This window comes from Lepisosteus oculatus, unplaced genomic scaffold (genome assembly GCF_040954835.1).
Source record: "Lepisosteus oculatus isolate fLepOcu1 unplaced genomic scaffold, fLepOcu1.hap2 HAP2_SCAFFOLD_137, whole genome shotgun sequence".
Lineage (NCBI taxonomy): Eukaryota > Metazoa > Chordata > Actinopteri > Semionotiformes > Lepisosteidae > Lepisosteus > Lepisosteus oculatus.
In genome coordinates, this window is record NW_027167686.1 from 130912 (window position 1) to 150555 (window position 19644).

Consider the following 19644-nt stretch of genomic DNA (forward strand, 5'->3'; position numbering starts at 1 on the left):
CAGAGGCTTTGAAGGCGGCCTGGGCTCCTGCAGCTGTGCAGCCACGCACTCTGGTTTCTCTTCATCTCGTACAAATCTTTCGCCTTTTGCTAAAGATTTCCGTGGAGAGGAGCATGAATGAGTTCCATGCAATTTTTGTGCTTCCCTGCCTTCGGGTGGGGCGCAGCCTGGCTGGTCAAAGAGAGAAAACAAAAACGCTCGCAATCGGTCTTGTTATGGCGATTGTGGCAGTCTGCTCCGCGAGTCCTCGGTCTCCGGCCGTCTGATTGGCGCTCTTTTCTTTGGGGGGTGGGAAGTGTCCGGCCGCAGGGGATCTTGGGACCTCGCTTTGCATAGCGGCTTCCCAGAGTGCGTCGTTTCCGGCACAGTGTGGCCGGGTGTTTTCCGAGTTATCGCACGGATTGGGCACGCTCGCAAGCCGTGAGCCGCAGGCGATGAGCCCGGAGCTGAACGGGCCCCACTGGCTCGTTTGTAAGGCCAGGTGCATTGCAAACCACGACCGGCAGCGCAGAGGCTTTGAAGGCGGACTGGGCTCCTGCAGCTGTGCAGCCACGCACTCTGGTTTCTCTTCATTTCGTACAAATCTTTCGCCTTTTACTAAAGATTCCCGCGGAGAGAAGCATGAATGAGTTCCATGCAATATTTGTGCTTCTTTGCTTTCGGGTGGGGCGCAGCTGGGCTGGTCAAAGAGAGAAAACAAAAACGCTCGCAATCGGTCTTGTTATGGCGATTGTGGCCGTCTGCTCCGCGAGTCCTCGGTCTCCGGCCGTCTGATTGGCGCTCTTTTCTTTGGGGGGCGGGAAGTGTCCGGCCGCAGGGGATCTTGGGACCTCGCTTTGCATAGCGGCTTCCCAGAGTGCGTCGTTTCCGGCACAGTGTGGCCGGGTGTTTTCCGAGTTATCGCACGGATTGGGCACGCTCGCAAGCCGTGAGCCGCAGGCGATGAGCCCGGAGCTGAACGGGCCCCACTGGCTCGTTTGTAAGGCCAGGTGTATTGCCAACCACGACCGGCAGGGCAGAGGCCTTGAAGGCGGCCTGGGCTCCTGCAGCTGTGCAGCCACGCACTCTGGTTTCTCTTCATCTAGTACAAATCTTTCGCCTTTTACTAAAAATTTCCATGGAGAGGCGCATGAATGAGTTCCCTGCAGTTTTTGTGCTTCCCTGCTTTCGGGTGGGGCGCAGCTGGGTTGGTCAAAGAGAGAAAACAAGCACGTTCGCAATCGCTCTTGTAATGGTGATTGTGGCCGTCTGCTCCGCGAGTCCTTGGTCTCCGGCCGTCTGATTGGCGCTCTTTTCTTTGGTGGGCGGCAAGTGTCCGGCCGCAGGGGATCTTGGGACCTTGCCTGCATAGCGGCTTCCCAGAGTGCGTCGTTTCCGGCACAGTGTGGCCGGGTGTTTTCCGAGTTATCGCACGGATTCGGCACGCTCGCAAACCGTGAGCCGCAGGCGATGAGCCCGGAGCTGAACGGGCCCCACTGGCTCGTTTGTAAGGCCAGGTGTATTGCCAACCACGACCGGCAGGGCAGAGGCCTTGAAGGCGGCCTGGGCTCCTGCAGCTGTGCAGCCATGCACTCTGGTTTCTCTTCATCTCGTACAACTCTTTCGCCTTTTACTAAAGATTTCCGTGGAGAGGAGCACGAATGAGTTCCCTGCAATTTTTGTGATTTCCTGCTTTCGGGTCGCGGGCAGCTGGGCTGGTCAAAGAGAGAAAACAAGCACGTTCGCAATCGCTCTTGTAATGGTGATTGTGGCCGTCTGCTCCGCGAGTCCTCGATCTCCGGCCGTCTGATTGGCGCTCTTTTCTTTGGGGGGCAGGAAGTGTCCGGCCGCAGGGGATCTTGGGACCTCGCTTTGCATAGCGGCTTCCCAGAGTGCGTCGTTTCCGGCACAGTGTGGCTGGGTGTTTTCCGAGTTATCGCACGGATTGGGCACGCTCGCAAGCCGTGAGCCGCAGGCGATGAGCCCGGAGCTGAACGGGCCCCACTGGCTCGTTTGTAAGATCTGCGGCAGATCGTATAAAGACGTTCAACTTTGTAACTACTGCACGCACAGGAAGCAGAATAAATTCCTCTTTCAAACTGTCAAAGGTTTGCTTTGCGAACGCTGCAGGACATCGCACAATCTGTTTTGAACGGGGACAAACGATTTCTTATGAGGCGCAGTAAATACAGACGTTTAAAAAGCTCCACTCATGCCGACGATGCAGCATGAAGAAGGGCAACCTAACGTTTGACAGACAAAAGCCGGGCGCCGCTACGAGCAATATGAAATCAAACTGACAGCACACGGCGTTTCGCGCTGACTCAAAAGTGATCTCGACAGACGCTGTTCTCTGCATAACGCTGAAAGAGCTAAAGAGTGTTTCTGTTGAGACGTAACAAGCTTGTTTCTTTCTACCATGATGTTACCATGACAAAATCTGTCTTTAAACACCTTGCTCAGTCTCTGACGAGACTGTCAAGAATTGCTTTCGCCGATTGTATTGCAAACCGGCGGAAGCGGGGTATTGGGAAAAGTTTTCAACTAGCAATAATCGCGCATCGGCTAAACCTCACAGGCTACGATACTGCCACTGCGCAAAGCTGACGGTTGCCAGGCAACCGCGTGGATCCTATGGAAATCGTTATCAATCGTCTCATGGCATGTCGTTGCTGTAACGCTTCATATTTGCGGCCGGACACTTCCCGCCCCCCAAAGAAAAGAGCACCAATCAGACAGGCGGAGACCGAGGACTCGCAGAGCAGACGGCCACAGTCGCAGTAATAAGAGTGATTGTGAGCGGTTTTGTTTTCTCTCTTTGACCAGCCCAGCTGCGCCCCACCCGAAGGCAGGAAAGCACAAAAATTGTATGGAACTCATTCATGCTCCTCTCCATGGAAATCTTTAGTAAAAGGCAAAAGATTTGTACGAGATGAAGAGAAACCAGAGTGCGTGGCTGGACAGCTGCAGGAGCCCAGGCTGCCTTCAAGGCCTCTGCCCTGCCGGTCGTGGTTGGCAATGCACCTGGCCTTACAAACGAGCCAGTGGGGCCCGTTCAGCTCCGGGCTCATCGCCTGCGGCTCTCGGCTTACCTGGCAGGGGAGATACCTTGATCAGCCTGTAGTTGGAGTAGTTGGATTGTTTTCTTGTTTTGTGGAAGCAGTGTTTGTTTTGCAGTTTGAGATGGCAACCTTTGGATCCCGCAAGAATGCTGTACGTTTTGAGCTTTTGGATGACCTGTTCATGGATCGTATGCAGTTCAGCAGAAAAGTGTTACAGAAGGAACTTGGCTTTGAACCTCGGCACTTGGATTTCATCTTTGCTCTCCCAGGTCAGAAAGCATTTGAGGTTGTATTTGGTACCTATCCTCTGTTTGAACAATGCGTGGATGTGTTTGAGGCAAAAAGAGGGAAAGTTCCTGCACTTGAGAAGATCAACTTGCAGCCTCTGACACAGAGAGAGAGGAAAACGGTGCATGTTGTTATGTTCTCGGAACTGGCAAAGACGGAGGACATTCACACCTGGCTTAACCAGTACTGCACCGTCCACCATGGAACTGAGGTTAGAGATGTTGACGGTATAAAAACAGGAGCAAGGAAATTCGAGGTTCGCTTACTACCGGACAATGTAAATGGAGGCTTAAGGCACCTGCCCTCTACAATCCGGCTGGGCGCCTGCAATGGCTATGTTTTTTATGTGGGACAACCAAAGGTGTGTCGGCGCTGTGGTGCTGTGGGACACCTGGCATCTTCCTGCACTGTGAAATGCTGCAAGACCTGTGGCAAACAGGGACATTTAGCCTCTGACTGTTCAATGCTGCCAAAGTGCAATTTATGTGGCTCGGAAGGACACGTTTTTAAGAACTGCCCTCACGCCTACGCCAATAAACTCAAAATGAGAAAGGATGAGGCAGTGCTTGTTTCAGCCAAACCGGCCCGAAAAGCCAAAGCAAACAACAAGTCAAACAAAGAACCCTTGTTGGACAAAGAGTCTCAGCCTCCAGCCAGGATCAGTCCTGCTGTGGCTCCGGGGCCGGTGGAAGAGAAATCCACTACGCTCCCACAACCGCAGACTGCACCAGACAAGCACGAGGGTTTGAAAACCCCCGAGAACAGCGAGGACCCCTCCCCCACTCCTGCTCCTCAGAACGAGGGCCAGTGTGGGGCCCCCCGGTGGAGCGGGTCCAGCGACGATACCCAGGATTCAGCGGAGCTGCTTTTCTCAGACTCTGCAAGTGCTACAGATGCCCTCCTCTCCTCCATCCAGTCCATCACGGAGGATCTGCAACAGCTGGTGGGTGAGGGGGAAGAGGAGACTGGTGCATCGGCTGCACCCCTTTCCCCTCAGTGCTCCCAGGAGCTGGACTTGAGGAAAAGGAAAAATGACTCTGTTTTCTCCCCGAGCGAGGAGGAAGGAGAGAATGGCGATGGGGACAGCTGGAACCCCTCCACCCCTCCCTCTACCCCCTTCCTTGAAATGGACTCCGTGAATGCTTTTACTGCTGCCACCCTGATGAAGGCTCATTCAGAGGATGGCTGGCAGGAAATTGGTAAGAAGAAAAAGAAAAAGAAGAAGGTAACAGGTGAGACCGAAGAGAAATGTGTTTTGTAAAGACTGGTTCCACTTTCTTATGTAATATGGCTCTAAACATAATTTCTCTTAACACCAGAGGTATCAATGACGGAGTTAAATGTCAGTGTGTCTTTGATTACCTCCAGCAGAGAGAGGGAGATGTGTTGATGTTGCAGGAGTGTGCTTTAGCCTATCAAGAGAGGTATAAAAGCTTTGAAGATAGGTGGGATAAAGGGCCTTCTGTTTGGTCAGGGGACAATAACAACAGAGCCTCTGGCGTGGCCATTCTTTTCAAAGGATGGGCTTTCAAATTGAAAAGTATTCAGAGGGTCATAGATGGCAGGTTGCTGTGTGTGGATGTGGAATGGGGGACCGTTAACCTGCGGCTAATCAATGTGTATTGTCCTACTGACGTGGGAGGAAGGGTGGAGCTACTCAAGGCACTCTCTCCCCTATTGTTAAGTAGCACAGACGTGATAGTGGGAGGGGATTTTAATTGTATCTTAGAGCACACAGACAGGCAGTCTAGCTCTCCGATAAAATTGGATTCCAGCTCACTGGCCCTGCAAAACTTAGTTCAAGACTTTAAACTCTCAGACACATATAGATGTATATATCCCACAACAGCAGGATATGCATGGTCAGGGAGGAATAGCAGCTCCAGAATTGACTATTGCTTTGTCTCAGAGAGAGTGAAAGTTGTTGGGGTCACTCTTCAGCCTGTCTTCTTCTCAGATCATCAGGCTTTAGGGTGTAGAGTGGAACTCCAGGGCGGGACTGTCTTTGGCCCAGGCCTCTGGAAACTCAACACAAAGCTGCTAGAGAACGAGGGGGTAGTATCCCGCTACAAGGAGAAACTATCACAGTGGCTGTCCTTGCAGTGTCTGTACGGGTCAGTAGGAGAGTGGTGGGAGGAGGTGAAGATGAGGACAAAGACCTTTTTCATGGCTGAGGGAAGGAAGGCTGCTGCCAGACGGAGAGGAGTGCTAGCCAGGAAACAGAGGCAGCTGCAGCGTCTCTACACGATGCTGCACAGTGGCTTCGATGTGCTCGAGGATATCACCCTTTTAAAAAAGGACATCCGGAGCATAGCCGAAGAAAGTAGTCGAGGAGTGCTGTTAAGAGGCAGAGTGCAGTTCTTGGAAGAAAATGAGAAGTGTACTCGCTTCTTTTTCAGGAAAGTGGTAGGCTCCAAGTCTGTCATGGAAAGTGTAGTTGATGAGGAGGGACGAGAGAGAACAGAGCCGAGTGCTATCCTCTCCTGCACCAAGGCCTTCTACTCAAGACTGTACAGCTCTACAGAGGTAAAGGATGAAGAAATTCATTTTTTTACCTCAAAGCTAGAAAACGTTTTGAGTGAAGAAGATAGGGAAGTACTTGAGAGGGATTTGACAGTAGAAGAGCTGAGACAGGCTATGGAGAGCTTACAGAAGGGGAAAACTCCAGGTGCTGACGGGCTCCCTAAATAATTTTATTGCACCTTTTGGGATCTGCTTCAGGATCCGCTACTGGTCCTATTCGAGGAAAGATATAAGACAGAATTGCTGCCTGACTCCTTAAGAGAAGGCACTATCTCTCTCTTGTTTAAGAAAGGAGCAAAAAATGACATAAAGAACTGGAGACCCCTCAGCCTGTTAGGCGTGGACACTAAGATCCTGTCCAAAGCCCTTTTCCTGCACCTACAAAATGTAGTGGCCTCACTGGTAGGGAAAGAACAGACTTGTGGGATAGCAGGACGCCTGATGAGCGACAACCTGGCCTTGTTGAGGGATGTCTGTCTGTACTCTGAGGATCGCTCCCTCCCTCTTTGCATTTTAGGTGTAGACCTAGAAAAGGCCTTTGACCGCCTAAACCGGCAGTACTTAACATCGGGACTTGAGCACATGAAGTTTGGCCCCATCATGAGAAAGTGGATTAACCTGCTGTACACAGGTAGCAACAGCAGAGTCATGGTTAATGGCAATAGATCACGCCCCTTTGAAGTCTGTTCAGGGGTGAGGCAGGGCTGCCCATTATCCCCCTTGTTATGCGTTTTGGCTATGGAGCCCTTAGCCTGTGCCTTGCGCCAGGATCAGGCCATTAATGGGATACCAGTGCCTGGAAGTGGGGGAGGAGAGGTAAAGACATCTCTATACATGGATGACGTCACCCTGCTCCTCTCTGACAATGCCTCAATTAGCAGAGCTCTGCAGTGCTGTGATCGTTTCTCTTTGGCTTCCTCCGCAAAAATTAACAAATCTAAGAGTGAGATTTTTTATCAGAACTGGAGGGAGCCAAAAGAAGGACATGATCTCAGGCTGCAAGAGAAGAGAATTAAGGTCCTGGGGGTGTATTTTGGAGAAGAGATGGGAACAGTAAATTGGCAGAACAAATTGCCAATCTTAAACAAAAAACTGATGCAATGGAAGGACCGAGACCTCACCATGACAGGGAAGGTGCTGGTCATCAAAGCCGAGCTCTTGCCTGTCTTGAATTTTCTGGCTTCTACCTTCCCAATCCCACACCGTGTTGCGGCGGTGATGAGGAGATTGATGTTTCAATTTCTATGGGGTGGGAAGCAGGAAAGACTCAGAAGGGAAATAATGTACAGGCCGCTACCCTCAGGGGGGAAGTCTGTCCCAGATATTGCTACGAAGCTGCTGTGCATTTTCCTGGCCTCTGTGCTGAGAGGCTTTGCAACAGCACTTGCAGCGCGTACCTGGACTTATTTTTCCAGGCTCTGGGTAGGTAGGGAGGTGTTCAGAGTGTGGGGTGTCAGACCCAAGCTGGACGTCCCACTCTCTGACACATGCCCTGCAATTTATGGGACAGTTAAAAGTTTTCTAAGATCTCACCCAATTGGCCATATTCCCCTCCGAGATGTCAGCGTCCAAAAACTGGAAGATTTCGTTGCACCCCAGAACAATAGGCAGACCCATGTGGGCATTTTAACATCAGCCCAAACAAGGAAGGTGTGGAAACACACATCCTCTAAGTTTCTGTGCAACATTCACAGAGATTTAGCCTGGAGTGTCGTCCACCAGTGCTTACCGGTACGAACTTTCTTGTACCGTAGGGGCCTCACCCCCAGCCCTCGCTGCGTTAGGGTGGGCTGCGGCGAGGAGGAGACTGTATCCCATCTCCTGTGGTCCTGCTTTTTTGCTAAGGCCTTCTGGGCACAGTTTGAAGATTGGTTGCTGGCTCTCTCGCCCCAATTTACCCTGACCGCTGCTTTCGTCATATACGGCATCTCTCCTGTCAAACTTCCTCCTGACGTGTTTGACAGGATCTGGGCCGTGGTGAACAGTGGGAAAGTTGCCCTGTGGAGAGTGAGGAACATGGGGCTGTTCAAAGGCATCGAGATCCCAGTCAAGGCAGCAGGTAGCCTGGCCCTGTTCATCACCCGAGAGAACTATTACCTCAGAGATCTGTGGAGAGAAGGGAGGGAGGAAGCAGAAAATCTGTGGGAAATAGAGAGCATAGGTCAATATCTCAAGAAACTGTGAAAAACATTATCAAGTTTAAGTAAAGAATGTGATTTGCACCAGAAAAAAAGAAAATTGTTGCTATGTAACTGTTACCATGTCAAAATGTAATGAGATGTGATCATATATACTGTTTTAAGTATGTATATGAATGTAAAGCTTTCTGATTTGTGATGTCCTGTATTTTTTTGTGAAAAGAAAATAAAGTTCTTAAAAATCGAAATCGGTTCACCCAGGGCGAGGCTCGGCCATTGCACTCCGGCTGTGCTGACCCCTGCGAATTCCCCAAATGTGGGAATCTCGACTGCATAATTTCTGGTAGTGGGGGACTGCGTTCGCGCTCTCCCCTGATGTGCTTGGTCCAAAATCAGATACAGGAGGGTTAGGACACCACGAGCTGCGTGGCTGCGGAAGGATCCCGGTTCGAAAGGAGTCGACGCCGCTGCTGGTTCTCGCTGGCTTTTAGTTAGGGGTCCGGAGAAGCATCTCAAGCTAGTTCCACTACTCCTTCCGGACGTTCATTCCCTTTTCAAAGTCAGTCGTTTTGCTATAGTCTGCGTTCTTTAGGCTGATTATCGAGGTTAGCCTTTATTTGGTCATGGGGGGCCTCGGTACTGTATGCTGAGTCTAAAGACAGTTTCACCCGTTTTCTGATTGCTCGGTTCTGTACCAGTGCAGACATGTCAAACAGTGAATGGCTGTACCTCTATTGTATCCGTGCTCAATGAATGAAATCGGTAACAAATGAATATATGTCTAGTTATACGAAAAACGAGTGGTTTATCGACTCATCTTCATTTGCAGATTTAGAGGCAGCTTCGATATTCGTTTTACAGACGGGTTTTTTTTTTTGAATATGGGTCACACACATGCCACAGCAACAAAACATCTCTAGAGATGAGGCTATAGATCACCTTTCCATCCTGCAGGTTTTCCTCCCAAAGCCTACGGCACCAACGGCGACCCCTGCTGGCCGGGAGAGCAAAAGCTTACAGCACCTGGTATTCCCAGGCAGTCTCCCATCCAAGTACTAACCAGGCCCGACACTGCTTAGCTTCCGAGATCAGACGAGATCGGGCGTGTTCAGGGTGGTGTGGCCGTAAGCGAAAGCCCCGGCGCCTGACTCGCTACTTGAAGCTGTGTGTGGCGGGGGTTCCGTGCCCCCCGAGCGGGACTGAAGGATCGTTCGTGTGCAACTCTTTGGAAAGGAGCTGCTTTCCAAATCGCATTGCATGCCTGGATGTTGGCGAATGCGCTCCCTTGTGTTGGCTCGTCCCGCACTGGAGGAGGACAAACAATCTGCACGGAGGAGCACCAGGCAAGTCTTCACCAGACAAAAACCTCCAGTGCACAGCACTCTGGAAACATTTCGGGGCTTTCGCGTGTTTATTTCAGCACGTAAAGCGCACCGGTCCAACACGTCGGCCGGGCGCGCGGCGCCTCCGCCCTCTTGTGGCCTTGCGGCGTCAGAGCAAGAGGCTCCTTCTCGCTGCCCTTCCGCTGTGTTGCAGGGCCCCGAGAGGGAACCCGGAGCGCGCACTTTGTGGGGGGCGGGGGACCGCGTTCGCGCTCTGCCCCCGGTCTCTTGCGCGAGTACTAAATCTCACGGACAGGGGGGCCTCGTCATTGATTGTTACAGGTGAGACGGGGATTAGGAGGAGACCCCGACTGATGGGTAAAGGGGAGCACTAACACCAGAGGGACACCCCCGGCGTCTCTTTTTGAGAGACGCCCTGGGGTTTCCTAATGGCCAAGGAGGGTCGGGACCTCGGTTTGACGCCTCCCCCGAAGGACGGCGCCTGTTTGTGCAGCAGTGTCGCCATCAGGAGGCTGGGGCGTAAGAGAGCCACACAGCCCGCAGGCTGAGCGCTCCCTACTGGTCCCAGTCACACCTCTTGCAGGAGCAGCAGCAACCGGAGCTTTTCCGGGGTGGAATCTCCCATCCGGGTGCCGGCCAGGCTCACACCTGCTGGGCTGCCCCGGGGGTGAGCCCAGTCGAGAGTCGCAGGGCCAGATCTAGTCACCGGGGAGAAACGATACAAGTGAAGGATTGCTCGGCTCTCGGCACTTGAAAAGACCGACAAATGTCTCGTTCCCGCCGGAGCTGAATGTACCCGCATGTGTGGTGTCGTCTTCTTCCCCCGCCCCGCTGTGTTTGCTGTATTGTCTCTGAAGCCGGCCCCCCCGAGACGAGACGGGCTGTTCCTGTGCCCCAATTAACACTTTACAGGTGCCATTCCCCGGCATTGTGGCCATTGTCGGTGCTCACACGCGATAAGATAAGGCGGAGGAGAGCGGGGCATGCCCAGCGGCAGACATTCAAGGAGGGGGCAGTGCGAGGTGAGGTGAGGTGCGACACGCCGGAGCCCCGACGCAGCTAATGCGGAGCACTTGTTGGACTGGCATCGAAAGGACGTGTGCGCACGGAGCGAGCCTTCCCTGCGGCGGAGCGCGGGAACTTTCTCCCCCCCTCCCGCTGCAGGAGTTGTGTGCACTGCAGCGGTGCCGAGAGAAAAGCACAGAAGGCAGCAGGCTCTGGAGAACAGGTAAGAGACGGAGCCTTGTGGGCAGGCGAGCAGGCCCGTTTTTTGGAAATTGCTGAAAAGGTTTGTTCGGTGTGTGGCAGGCGCACGTCGCGAGCTTGCGTGGCGATCTGCCGGTCTGGAGTTATGCAAATGAGGCCGAATTGCATCCCGGGACATGCTGCGAATGCGCAACGGCGACTGCAGATGTGTAGGAAACGGCGCGCTCGTTTTCTCGTTTTGCCCACACTTTTGAGTGTTAGTGTGGCGTGTGAGTGTGTGAAAGAGTGGGCCCAGCAGGAGGCGGTGGCGTGCGGGGCGAGGAGGTGGCCTAGGCTGCGCGATTTGTGCTGTGGGTGCGGGCCGCTTGCAGGGGCCTGTTTAACTCATACTTACCTGGCAGGGGAGATACCTTGATCAAGAAGGAGGTTCACCCAGGGCGAGGCTCGGCCATTGCACTCCGGCTGTGTTGACCCCTGCGAATTCCCCAAATGTGGGAATCTCGACTGCATAATTTCTAGAAGTGGGGGACTGCGTTCGCGCTCTCCCCTGATGTGCTTGGTCCAAAATCAGATACGGGAGGGTTAGGACACCACGAGCTGCGTGGCTGCGGAAGGATCCCGGTTCGACAGGAGTGGACGCCGCTGCTGGTTCTCGCTGGCTTTTAGTTAGGGGTCCGGAGAAGCATCTCAAGCTAGTTCCACTACTCCTTCCGGACGTTCATTCCCTTTTCAAAGTCAGTCGTTTTGCTGTAGTCTGCGTTCTTTAGGCTGATTATCGAGGTTAGCCTTTATTTGGTCATGGGGGGCCTCGGTACTGTATGCTGAGTCTAAAGACAGTTTCACCCGTTTTCTGATTGCTCGGTTCTGTACCAGTGCAGACATGTCAAACAGTGAATGGCTGTACCTCTATTGTATCCGTGCTCAATGAATGAAATCGGTAACAAATGAATATGTCTAGTTATACGAAAAACGAGTGGTTTATCGACTCATCTTCATTTGCAGATTTAGAGGCAGCTTCGATATTCGTTTTACAGATGGGTTTTTTTTTTTGAATATGGGTCACACACATGCCACAGCAACAAAACGTCTCTAGAGATGAGGCTATAGATCACCTTTCCATCCTGCAGGTTTTCCTCCCAAAGCCTACGGCACCAACGGCGACCCCTGCTGGCCGGGAGAGCAAAAGCTTACAGCACCTGGTATTCCCAGGCAGTCTCCCATCCAAGTACTAACCAGGCCCGACGCTGCTTAGCTTCCAAGATCAGACGAGATCGGGCGTGTTCAGGGTGGTGTGGCCGTAAGAGAAAGCCCCGGCGACTGAGTCGCTACTTGAAGCTGTGTGTTGCGGGGGTTCCGTGCCCCCCGAGCGGGACTGAAGGATCGTTCTTGTGCAACTCTTTGGAAAGGAGCTGCTTTCCAAATCGCATTGCGTGCCTGGATGTTGGCGAATGCGCTCCCTTGTGTTGGCTCGTCCCGCACTGGAGGAGGACAAACAATCTGCACGGAGGAGCACCAGGCAAGTCTTCACCAGACAAAAACCTCCAGTGCACAGCACTCTGGAAACATTTCGGGGCTTTCGCGTGTTTATTTCAGCACGTAAAGCGCACCGGTCCAACACGTCGGCCGCGTGCGCGGCGCCTCCGCCCTCTTGTGGCCTTGCGGCGTCAGAGCAAGAGGCTCCTTCTCGCTGCCCTTCCGCTGTGTTGCAGGACCCGGAGCGCGCACTTTGTGGGGGGCGGGGGACCGCGTTCGCGCTCTGCCCCCGGTCTCTTGCGCGAGTACTAAATCTCACGGACAGGGGGGCCTCGTCATTGATTGTTACAGGTGAGACGGGGATTAGGTGGAGACCCCGACTGATGTGTAAAGGGGAGCACTAACACCAGAGGGACACCCCCGGCGTCTCTTTTTGAGAGACGCCCTGGGGTTTCCTAATGGCCAAGGAGGGTCGGGACCTCGGTTTGACCTCTGTTTGTGCAGCAGAGTGTCGCCATCAGGAGGCTGGGGCGTAAGAGAGCCACACAGCCCGCAGGGTGAGCGCTCCCTACTGGTCCCAGTCACACCTCTTGCAGGAGCAGCAGCAACCGGAGCTTTTCCGGGGTGGAATCTCCTATCCGGGTGCCGGCCAGGCTCACACCTGCTGGGCTGCCCCGGGGGTGAGCCCAGTCGAGAGTCGCAGGGCCAGATCTAGTCACCGGGGAGAAACGATACAAGTGAAGGATTGCTCGGCTCTCGGCACTTGAAAAGACCGACAAATGTCTCGTTCCCGCCGGAGCTGAATGTACCCGCATGTGTGGTGTCGTCTTCTTCCCCCGCCCCGCTGTGTTTGCTGTATTGTCTCTGAAGCCGGCCCCCCCGAGACGAGACGGGCTGTTCCTGTGCCCCAATTAACACTTTACAGGTGCCATTCCCCGGCATTGTGGCCATTGTCGGTGCTCACACGCGATAAGATAAGGCGGAGGAGAGCGGGGCATGCCCAGCGGCAGACATTCAAGGAGGGGGTAGGGCGAGGTGAGGTGAGGTGCGACACGCCGGAGCCCCGACGCAGCTAATGCGGAGCACTTGTTGGACTGGCATCGAAAGGACGTGTGTGCACGGAGCGAGCCTTCCCTGCGGCGGAGCGTGGGAACTTTCTCCCCCCCTCCCGCTGCAGGAGTTGTGTGCACTGCAGCGGTGCCGAGAGAAAAGCACAGAAGGCAGCAGGCTCTGGAGAGCAGGTAAGAGACGGAGCCTTGTGGGCAGGCGAGCAGGCCCGTTTTTTGGAAATTGCTGAAAAGGTTTGTTCGGTGTGTGGCAGGCGCACGTCGCGAGCTTGCGTGGCGATCTGCTGGTCTGGAGTTATGCAAATGAGGCCGAATTGCATCCCGGGACATGCTCCGAATGCGCAACGGCGACTGCAGATGTGTAGGAAACGGCGCGCTCGTTTTCTCGTTTTGCCCACACTTTTGAGTGTTAGTGTGGCGTGTGAGTGTGTGAAAGAGTGGGCCCAGCAGGAGGCGGTGGCGTGCGGGGCGAGGAGGTGGCCTAGGCTGCGCGATTTGTGCTGTGGGTGCGGGCCGCTTGCAGGGGCCTGTTTAACTCATACTTACCTGGCAGGGGAGATACCTTGATCAAGAAGGAGGTTCACCCAGGGCGAGGCTCGGCCATTGCACTCCGGCTGTGCTGACCCCTGCGAATTCCCCAAATGTGGGAATCTCGACTGCATAATTTCTGGTAGTGGGGGACTGTGTTCGCGCTCTCCCCTGATGTGCTTGGTCCAAAATCAGATACGGGAGGGTTAGGACACCACGAGCTGCGTGGCTGCGGAAGGATCCCGGTTCGACAGGAGTGGACGCTGCTGCTGGTTCTCGCTGGCTTTTAGTTAGGGGTCCGGAGAAGCATCTCAGGCTAGTTCCACTACTCCTTCCGGACGTTCATTCCCTTTTCAAAGTCAGTCGTTTTGCTGTAGTCTGCGTTCTTTAGGCTGATTATCGAGGTTAGCCTTTATTTGGTCATGGGGGGCCTCGGTACTGTATGCTGAGTCTAAAGACAGTTTCACCCGTTTTCTGATTGCTCGGTTCTGTACCAGTGCAGACATGTCAAACAGTGAATGGCTGTACCTCTATTGTATCCGTGCTCAATGAATGAAATCGGTAACAAATGAATATATGTCTAGTTATACGAAAAACGAGTGGTTTATCGACTCATCTTCATTTTCAGATTTAGAGGCAGCTTCGATATTCGTTTTACAGACGGGTTTTTTTTTTTGAATATGGGTCACACACATGCCACAGCAACAAAACATCTCTAGAGATGAGGCTATAGATCACCTTTCCATCCTGCAGGTTTTCCTCCCAAAGCCTACGGCACCAACGGCGACCCCTGCTGGCCGGGAGAGCAAAAGCTTACAGCACCTGGTATTCCCAGGCAGTCTCCCATCCAAGTACTAACCAGGCCCGACGCTGCTTAGCTTCCGAGATCAGACGAGATCGGGCGTGTTCAGGGTGGTGTGGCCGTAAGCGAAAGTCCCGGCGCCTGACTCGCTACTTGAAGCTGTGTGTGGCGGGGGTTCCGTGCCCCCCGAGCGGGACTGAAGGATCGTTCGTGTGCAACTCTTTGGAAAGGAGCTGCTTTCCAAATCGCATTGCGTGCCTGGATGTTGGCGAATGCGCTCCCTTGTGTTGGCTCGTCCCGCACTGGAGGAGGACAAACAATCTGCACGGAGGAGCACCAGGCAAGTCTTCACCAGACAAAAACCTCCAGTGCACAGCACTCTGGAAACATTTCGGGGCTTTCGCGTGTTTATTTCAGCACGTAAAGCGCACCGGTCCAACACGTCGGCCGGGCGCGCGGCGCCTCCGCCCTCTTGTGGCCTTGCGGCGTCAGAGCAAGAGGCTCCTTCTCGCTGCCCTTCCGCTGTGTTGCAGGACCCGGAGCGCGCACTTTGTGGGGGGCGGGGGACCGCGTTCGCGCTCTGCCCCCGGTCTCTTGCGCGAGTACTAAATCTCACGGACAGGGGGGCCTCGTCATTGATTGTTACAGGTGAGACAGGGATTAGGAGGAGACCCCGACTGATGGGTAAAGGGGAGCACTAACACCAGAGGGACACCCCCGGCGTCTCTTTTTGAGAGACGCCCTGGGGTTTCCTAATGGCCAAGGAGGGTCGGGACCTCGGTTTGACCTCTGTTTGTGCAGCAGAGTGTCGCCATCAGGAGGCTGGGGCGTAAGAGAGCCACACAGCCCGCAGGGTGAGCGCTCCCTTCTGGTCCCAGTCACACCTCTTGCAGGAGCAGCAGCAACCGGAGCTTTTCCGGGGTGGAATCTCCTATCCGGGTGCCGGGCAGGCTCACACCTGCTGGGCTGCCCCGGGGGTGAGCCCAGTCGAGAGTCGCAGGGCCAGATCTAGTCACCGGGGAGAAACGATACAAGTGAAGGATTGCTCGGCTCTCGGCACTTGAAAAGACCGACAAATGTCTCGTTCCCGCCGGAGCTGAATGTACCCGCATGTGTGGTGTCGTCTTCTTCCCCCGCCCCGCTGTGTTTGCTGTATTGTCTCTGAAGCCGGCCCCCCCGAGACGAGACGGGCTGTTCCTGTGCCCCAATTAACACTTTACAGGTGCCATTCCCCGGCATTGTGGCCATTGTCGGTGCTCACACGCGATAAGATAAGGCGGAGGAGAGCGGGGCATGCCCAGCGCAGACATTCAAGGAGGGGGTAGGGCGAGGTGAGGTGAGGTGCGACACGCCGGAGCCCCGACGCAGCTAATGCGGAGCACTTGTTGGACTGGCATCGAAAGGACGTGTGCGCACGGAGCGAGCCTTCCCTGCGGCGGAGCGTGGGAACTTTCTCCCCCCCTCCCGCTGCAGGAGTTGTGTGCACTGCAGCGGTGCCGAGAGAAAAGCACAGAAGGCAGCAGGCTCTGGAGAGCAGGTAAGAGACGGAGCCTTGTGGGCAGGCGAGCAGGCCCGTTTTTTGGAAATTGCTGAAAAGGTTTGTTCGGTGTGTGGCAGGCGCACGTCGCGAGCTTGCGTGGCGATCTGCCGGTCTGGAGTTATGCAAATGAGGCCGAATTGCATCCCGGGACATGCTGCGAATGCGCAACGGCGACTGCAGATGTGTAGGAAACGGCGCGCTCGTTTTCTCGTTTTGCCCACACTTTTGAGTGTTAGTGTGGCGTGTGAGTGTTGGAAAGAGTGGGCCCAGCAGGAGGCGGTGGCGTGCGGGGCGAGGAGGTGGCCTAGGCTGCGCGATTTGTGCTGTGGGTGCGGGCCGCTTGCAGGGGCCTGTTTAACTCATACTTACCTGGCAGGGGAGATACCTTGATCAAGAAGGAGGTTCACCCAGGGCGAGGCTCGGCCATTGCACTCCGGCTGTGCTGACCCCTGCGAATTCCCCAAATGTGGGAATCTTGACTGCATAATTTCTGGTAGTGGGGGACTGCGTTCGCGCTGTCCCTTGATGTGCTTGGTCCAAAATCAGATACGGGAGGGTTAGGACACCACGAGCTGCGTGGCTGCGGAAGGATCCCGGTTCGACAGGAGTGGACGCCGCTGCTGGTTCTCGCTGGCTTTTAGTTAGGGGTCCGGAGAAGCATCTCAAGCTAGTTCCACTACTCCTTCCGGACGTTCATTCCCTTTTCAAAGTCAGTCGTTTTGCTGTAGTCTGCGTTCTTTAGGCTGATTATCGAGGTTAGCCTTTATTTGGTCATGGGGGGCCTCGGTACTGTATGCTGAGTCTAAAGACAGTTTCACCCGTTTTCTGATTGCTCGGTTCTGTACCAGTGCAGACATGTCAAACAGTGAATGGCTGTACCTCTACTGTATCCATGCTCAATGAATGAAATCGGTAACAAATGAATATATGTCTAGTTATACGAAAAACGAGTGGTTTATCGACTCATCTTCATTTGCAGATTTAGAGGCAGCTTCGATATTCGTTTTACAGACGGGTTTTTTTTTTTGAATATGGGTCACACACATGCCACAGCAACAAAACATCTCTAGAGATGAGGCTATAGATCACCTTTCCATCCTGCAGGTTTTCCTCCCAAAGCCTACGGCACCAACGGCGACCCCTGCTGGCCGGGAGAGCAAAAGCTTACAGCACCTGGTATTCCCAGGCAGTCTCCCATCCAAGTACTAACCAGGCCCGACGCTGCTTAGCTTCCGAGATCAGACGAGATCGGGCGTGTTCAGGGTGGTGTGGCCGTAAGCGAAAGCCCAGGCGCCTGACTCGCTACTTGAAGCTGTGTGTGGCGGGGGTTCCGTGCCCCCCGAGCGGGACTGAAGGATCGTTCGTGTGCAACTCTTTGGAAAGGAGCTGCTTTCCAAATCCCATTGCGTGCCTGGATGTTGGCGAATGCGCTCCCTTGTGTTGACTCGTCCCGCACTGGAGGAGCACCAGGCAAGTCTTCACCAGACAAAAACCTCCAGTGCACAGCACTCTGGAAACATTTCGGGGCTTTCGCGTGTTTATTTCAGCACGTAAAGCGCACCGGTCCAACACGTCGGCCGGGCGCGCGGCGCCTCCGCCCTCTTGTGGCCTTGCGGCATCAGAGCAAGAGGCTCCTTCTCGCTGCCCTTCCGCTGTGTTGCAGGGCCCCGAGAGGGAACCCGGAGCGCGCACTTTGTGGGGGGCGGGGGACCGCGTTCGCGCTCTGCCCCCAGTCTCTTGCGCGAGTACTAAATCTCACGGACAGGGGGGCCTCGTCATTGATTGTTACAGGTGAGACGGGGATTAGGAGGAGACCCCGACTGATGGGTAAAGGGGAGCACTAACACCAGAGGGACACCCCCGGCGTCTCTTTTTGAGAGACGCCCTGGGGTTTCCTAATGGCCAAGGAGGGTCGGGACCTCGGTTTGACGCCTCCCCCGAAGGACGGCGCCTGTTTGTGCAGCAGAGTGTCGCCATCAGGAGGCTGGGGCGTAAGAGAGCCACACAGCCCGCAGGGTGAGCGCTCCCTACTGGTCCCAGTCACACCTCTTGCAGGAGCAGCAGCAACCGGAGCTTTTCCGGGGTGGAATCTCCCATCCGGGTGCCGGCCAGGCTCACACCTGCTGGGCTGCCCCGGGGGTGAGCCCAGTCGAGAGTCGCAGGGCCAGATCTAGTCACCGGGGAGAAACGATACAAGTGAAGGATTGCTCGGCTCTCGGCACTTGAAAAGACCGACAAATGTCTCGTTCCCGCCGGAGCTGAATGTACCCGCATGTGTGGTGTCGTCTTCTTCCCCCGCCCCGCTGTGTTTGCTGTATTGTCTCTGAAGCCGGCCCCCCCGAGACGAGACGGGCTGTTCCTGTGCCCCAATTAACACTTTACAGGTGCCATTCCCCGGCATTGTGGCCATTGTCGGTCCTCACACGCGATAAGATAAGGCGGAGGAGAGCGGGGCATGCCTAGCGGCAGACATTCAAGGAGGGGGCAGGGCGAGGTGAGGTGAGGTGCGACACGCCGGAGCCCCGACGCAGCTAATGCGGAGCACTTGTTGGACTGGCATCGAAAGGACGTGTGCGTACGGAGCGAGCCTTCCCTGCGGCGGAGCGCGGGAACTTTCTCCCCCCCTCCCGCTGCAGGAGTTGTGTGCGCTGCAGCGGTGCCGAGAGAAAAGCACAGAAGGCAGCAGGCTCTGGAGAGCAGGTAAGAGACGGAGCCTTGTGGGCAGGCGAGCAGGCCCGTTTTTTGGAAATTGCTGAAAAGGTTTGTTCGGTGTGTGGCAGGCGCACGTCGCGAGCTTGCGTGGCGATCTGCCGGTCTGGAGTTATGCAAATGAGGCCGAATTGCATCCTGCGAACATGCTGCGAATGCGCAACGGCGACTGCAGATGTGTAGAAAACGGCGCGCTCGTTTTCTCGTTTTGCCCACACTTTTGAGTGTTAGTGTGGCGTGTGAGTGTGTGAAAGAGTGGGCCCAGCAGGAGGCGGTGGCGTGCGGGGCGAGGAGGTGGCCTAGGCTGCGCGATTTGTGCTGTGGGTGCGGGCCGCTTGCAGGGGCCTGTTTAACTCATACTTACCTGGCAGGGGAGATACTTTGATCAAGAAGGAGGTTCACCCAGGGCGAGGCTTGGCCATTGCACTCCGGCTGTGCTGACCCCTGCGAATTCCCCAAATGTGGGAATCTCGACTGCATAATTTCTGGTAGTGGGGGACTGCGTTCGCGCTCTCCCCTGATGTGCTTGGTCCAAAATCAGATACGGGAGGGTTAGGACACCACGAGCTGCGTGGCTGCGGAAGGATCCCGGTTCGACAGGAGTGGACGCCGCTGCTGGTTCTCGCTGGCTTTTAGTTAGGGGTCCGGAGAAGCATCTCAAGCTAGTTCCACTAGTCCTTCCGGACGTTCATTCCCTTTTCAAAGTCAGTCCTTTTGCTGTAGTCTGCGTTCTTTAGGCTGATTATCGAGGTTAGCCTTTATTTGGTCATGGGGGTCTCGGTACTGTATGCTGAGTCTAAAGACAGTTTCACCCGTTTTCTGATTGCTCGGTTCTGTACCAGTGCAGACATGTCAAACAGTGAATGGCTGTACCTCTATTGTATCCGTGCTCAATGAATGAAATCGGTAACAAATGAATATATGTCTAGTTATACGAAAAACGAGTGGTTTATCGACTCATCTTCATTTGCAGATTTAGAAGCAGC

The 19644-nt window shown here is 54.6% G+C and overlaps 15 non-coding genes across 15 annotated transcripts; 9 read left to right on the top strand and 6 right to left on the bottom strand.

Moving 5' to 3' along the window:
- Positions 1 to 45: 45 nt before the first annotated feature.
- On the top strand, positions 46 to 162 carry LOC138226462 (U5 spliceosomal RNA). Its single transcript, XR_011184556.1, has one exon. It is a non-coding gene; the product is annotated as a U5 spliceosomal RNA (small nuclear RNA).
- A 391-nt stretch (positions 163 to 553) lies between these two features.
- Positions 554 to 670, top strand: LOC138226469 (U5 spliceosomal RNA). The gene has a single exon (XR_011184563.1). It is a non-coding gene; the product is annotated as a U5 spliceosomal RNA (small nuclear RNA).
- Positions 671 to 1061: 391 nt separating this feature from the next.
- LOC138226470 (U5 spliceosomal RNA) lies at positions 1062 to 1178 on the top strand. The gene has a single exon (XR_011184564.1). It is a non-coding gene; the product is annotated as a U5 spliceosomal RNA (small nuclear RNA).
- Positions 1179 to 1568: 390 nt separating this feature from the next.
- LOC138226464 (U5 spliceosomal RNA) lies at positions 1569 to 1683 on the top strand. The gene has a single exon (XR_011184558.1). It is a non-coding gene; the product is annotated as a U5 spliceosomal RNA (small nuclear RNA).
- Positions 1684 to 2442: 759 nt separating this feature from the next.
- LOC138226460 (U4 spliceosomal RNA) lies at positions 2443 to 2584 on the bottom strand. The gene has a single exon (XR_011184554.1). It is a non-coding gene; the product is annotated as a U4 spliceosomal RNA (small nuclear RNA).
- A 230-nt stretch (positions 2585 to 2814) lies between these two features.
- On the bottom strand, positions 2815 to 2931 carry LOC138226463 (U5 spliceosomal RNA). The gene has a single exon (XR_011184557.1). It is a non-coding gene; the product is annotated as a U5 spliceosomal RNA (small nuclear RNA).
- A 5264-nt stretch (positions 2932 to 8195) lies between these two features.
- Positions 8196 to 8365, top strand: LOC138226451 (U1 spliceosomal RNA). The gene has a single exon (XR_011184547.1). It is a non-coding gene; the product is annotated as a U1 spliceosomal RNA (small nuclear RNA).
- A 636-nt stretch (positions 8366 to 9001) lies between these two features.
- LOC138226443 (5S ribosomal RNA) lies at positions 9002 to 9120 on the bottom strand. The gene has a single exon (XR_011184539.1). It is a non-coding gene; the product is annotated as a 5S ribosomal RNA (ribosomal RNA).
- A 1805-nt stretch (positions 9121 to 10925) lies between these two features.
- Positions 10926 to 11089, top strand: LOC138226450 (U1 spliceosomal RNA). The gene has a single exon (XR_011184546.1). It is a non-coding gene; the product is annotated as a U1 spliceosomal RNA (small nuclear RNA).
- A 634-nt stretch (positions 11090 to 11723) lies between these two features.
- On the bottom strand, positions 11724 to 11842 carry LOC138226472 (5S ribosomal RNA). The gene has a single exon (XR_011184566.1). It is a non-coding gene; the product is annotated as a 5S ribosomal RNA (ribosomal RNA).
- A 1775-nt stretch (positions 11843 to 13617) lies between these two features.
- Positions 13618 to 13781, top strand: LOC138226446 (U1 spliceosomal RNA). Its single transcript, XR_011184542.1, has one exon. It is a non-coding gene; the product is annotated as a U1 spliceosomal RNA (small nuclear RNA).
- A 636-nt stretch (positions 13782 to 14417) lies between these two features.
- Positions 14418 to 14536, bottom strand: LOC138226454 (5S ribosomal RNA). Its single transcript, XR_011184548.1, has one exon. It is a non-coding gene; the product is annotated as a 5S ribosomal RNA (ribosomal RNA).
- A 1774-nt stretch (positions 14537 to 16310) lies between these two features.
- LOC138226449 (U1 spliceosomal RNA) lies at positions 16311 to 16474 on the top strand. The gene has a single exon (XR_011184545.1). It is a non-coding gene; the product is annotated as a U1 spliceosomal RNA (small nuclear RNA).
- Positions 16475 to 17110: 636 nt separating this feature from the next.
- LOC138226465 (5S ribosomal RNA) lies at positions 17111 to 17229 on the bottom strand. The gene has a single exon (XR_011184559.1). It is a non-coding gene; the product is annotated as a 5S ribosomal RNA (ribosomal RNA).
- Positions 17230 to 19014: 1785 nt separating this feature from the next.
- On the top strand, positions 19015 to 19178 carry LOC138226448 (U1 spliceosomal RNA). Its single transcript, XR_011184544.1, has one exon. It is a non-coding gene; the product is annotated as a U1 spliceosomal RNA (small nuclear RNA).
- Positions 19179 to 19644: the final 466 nt, after the last annotated feature.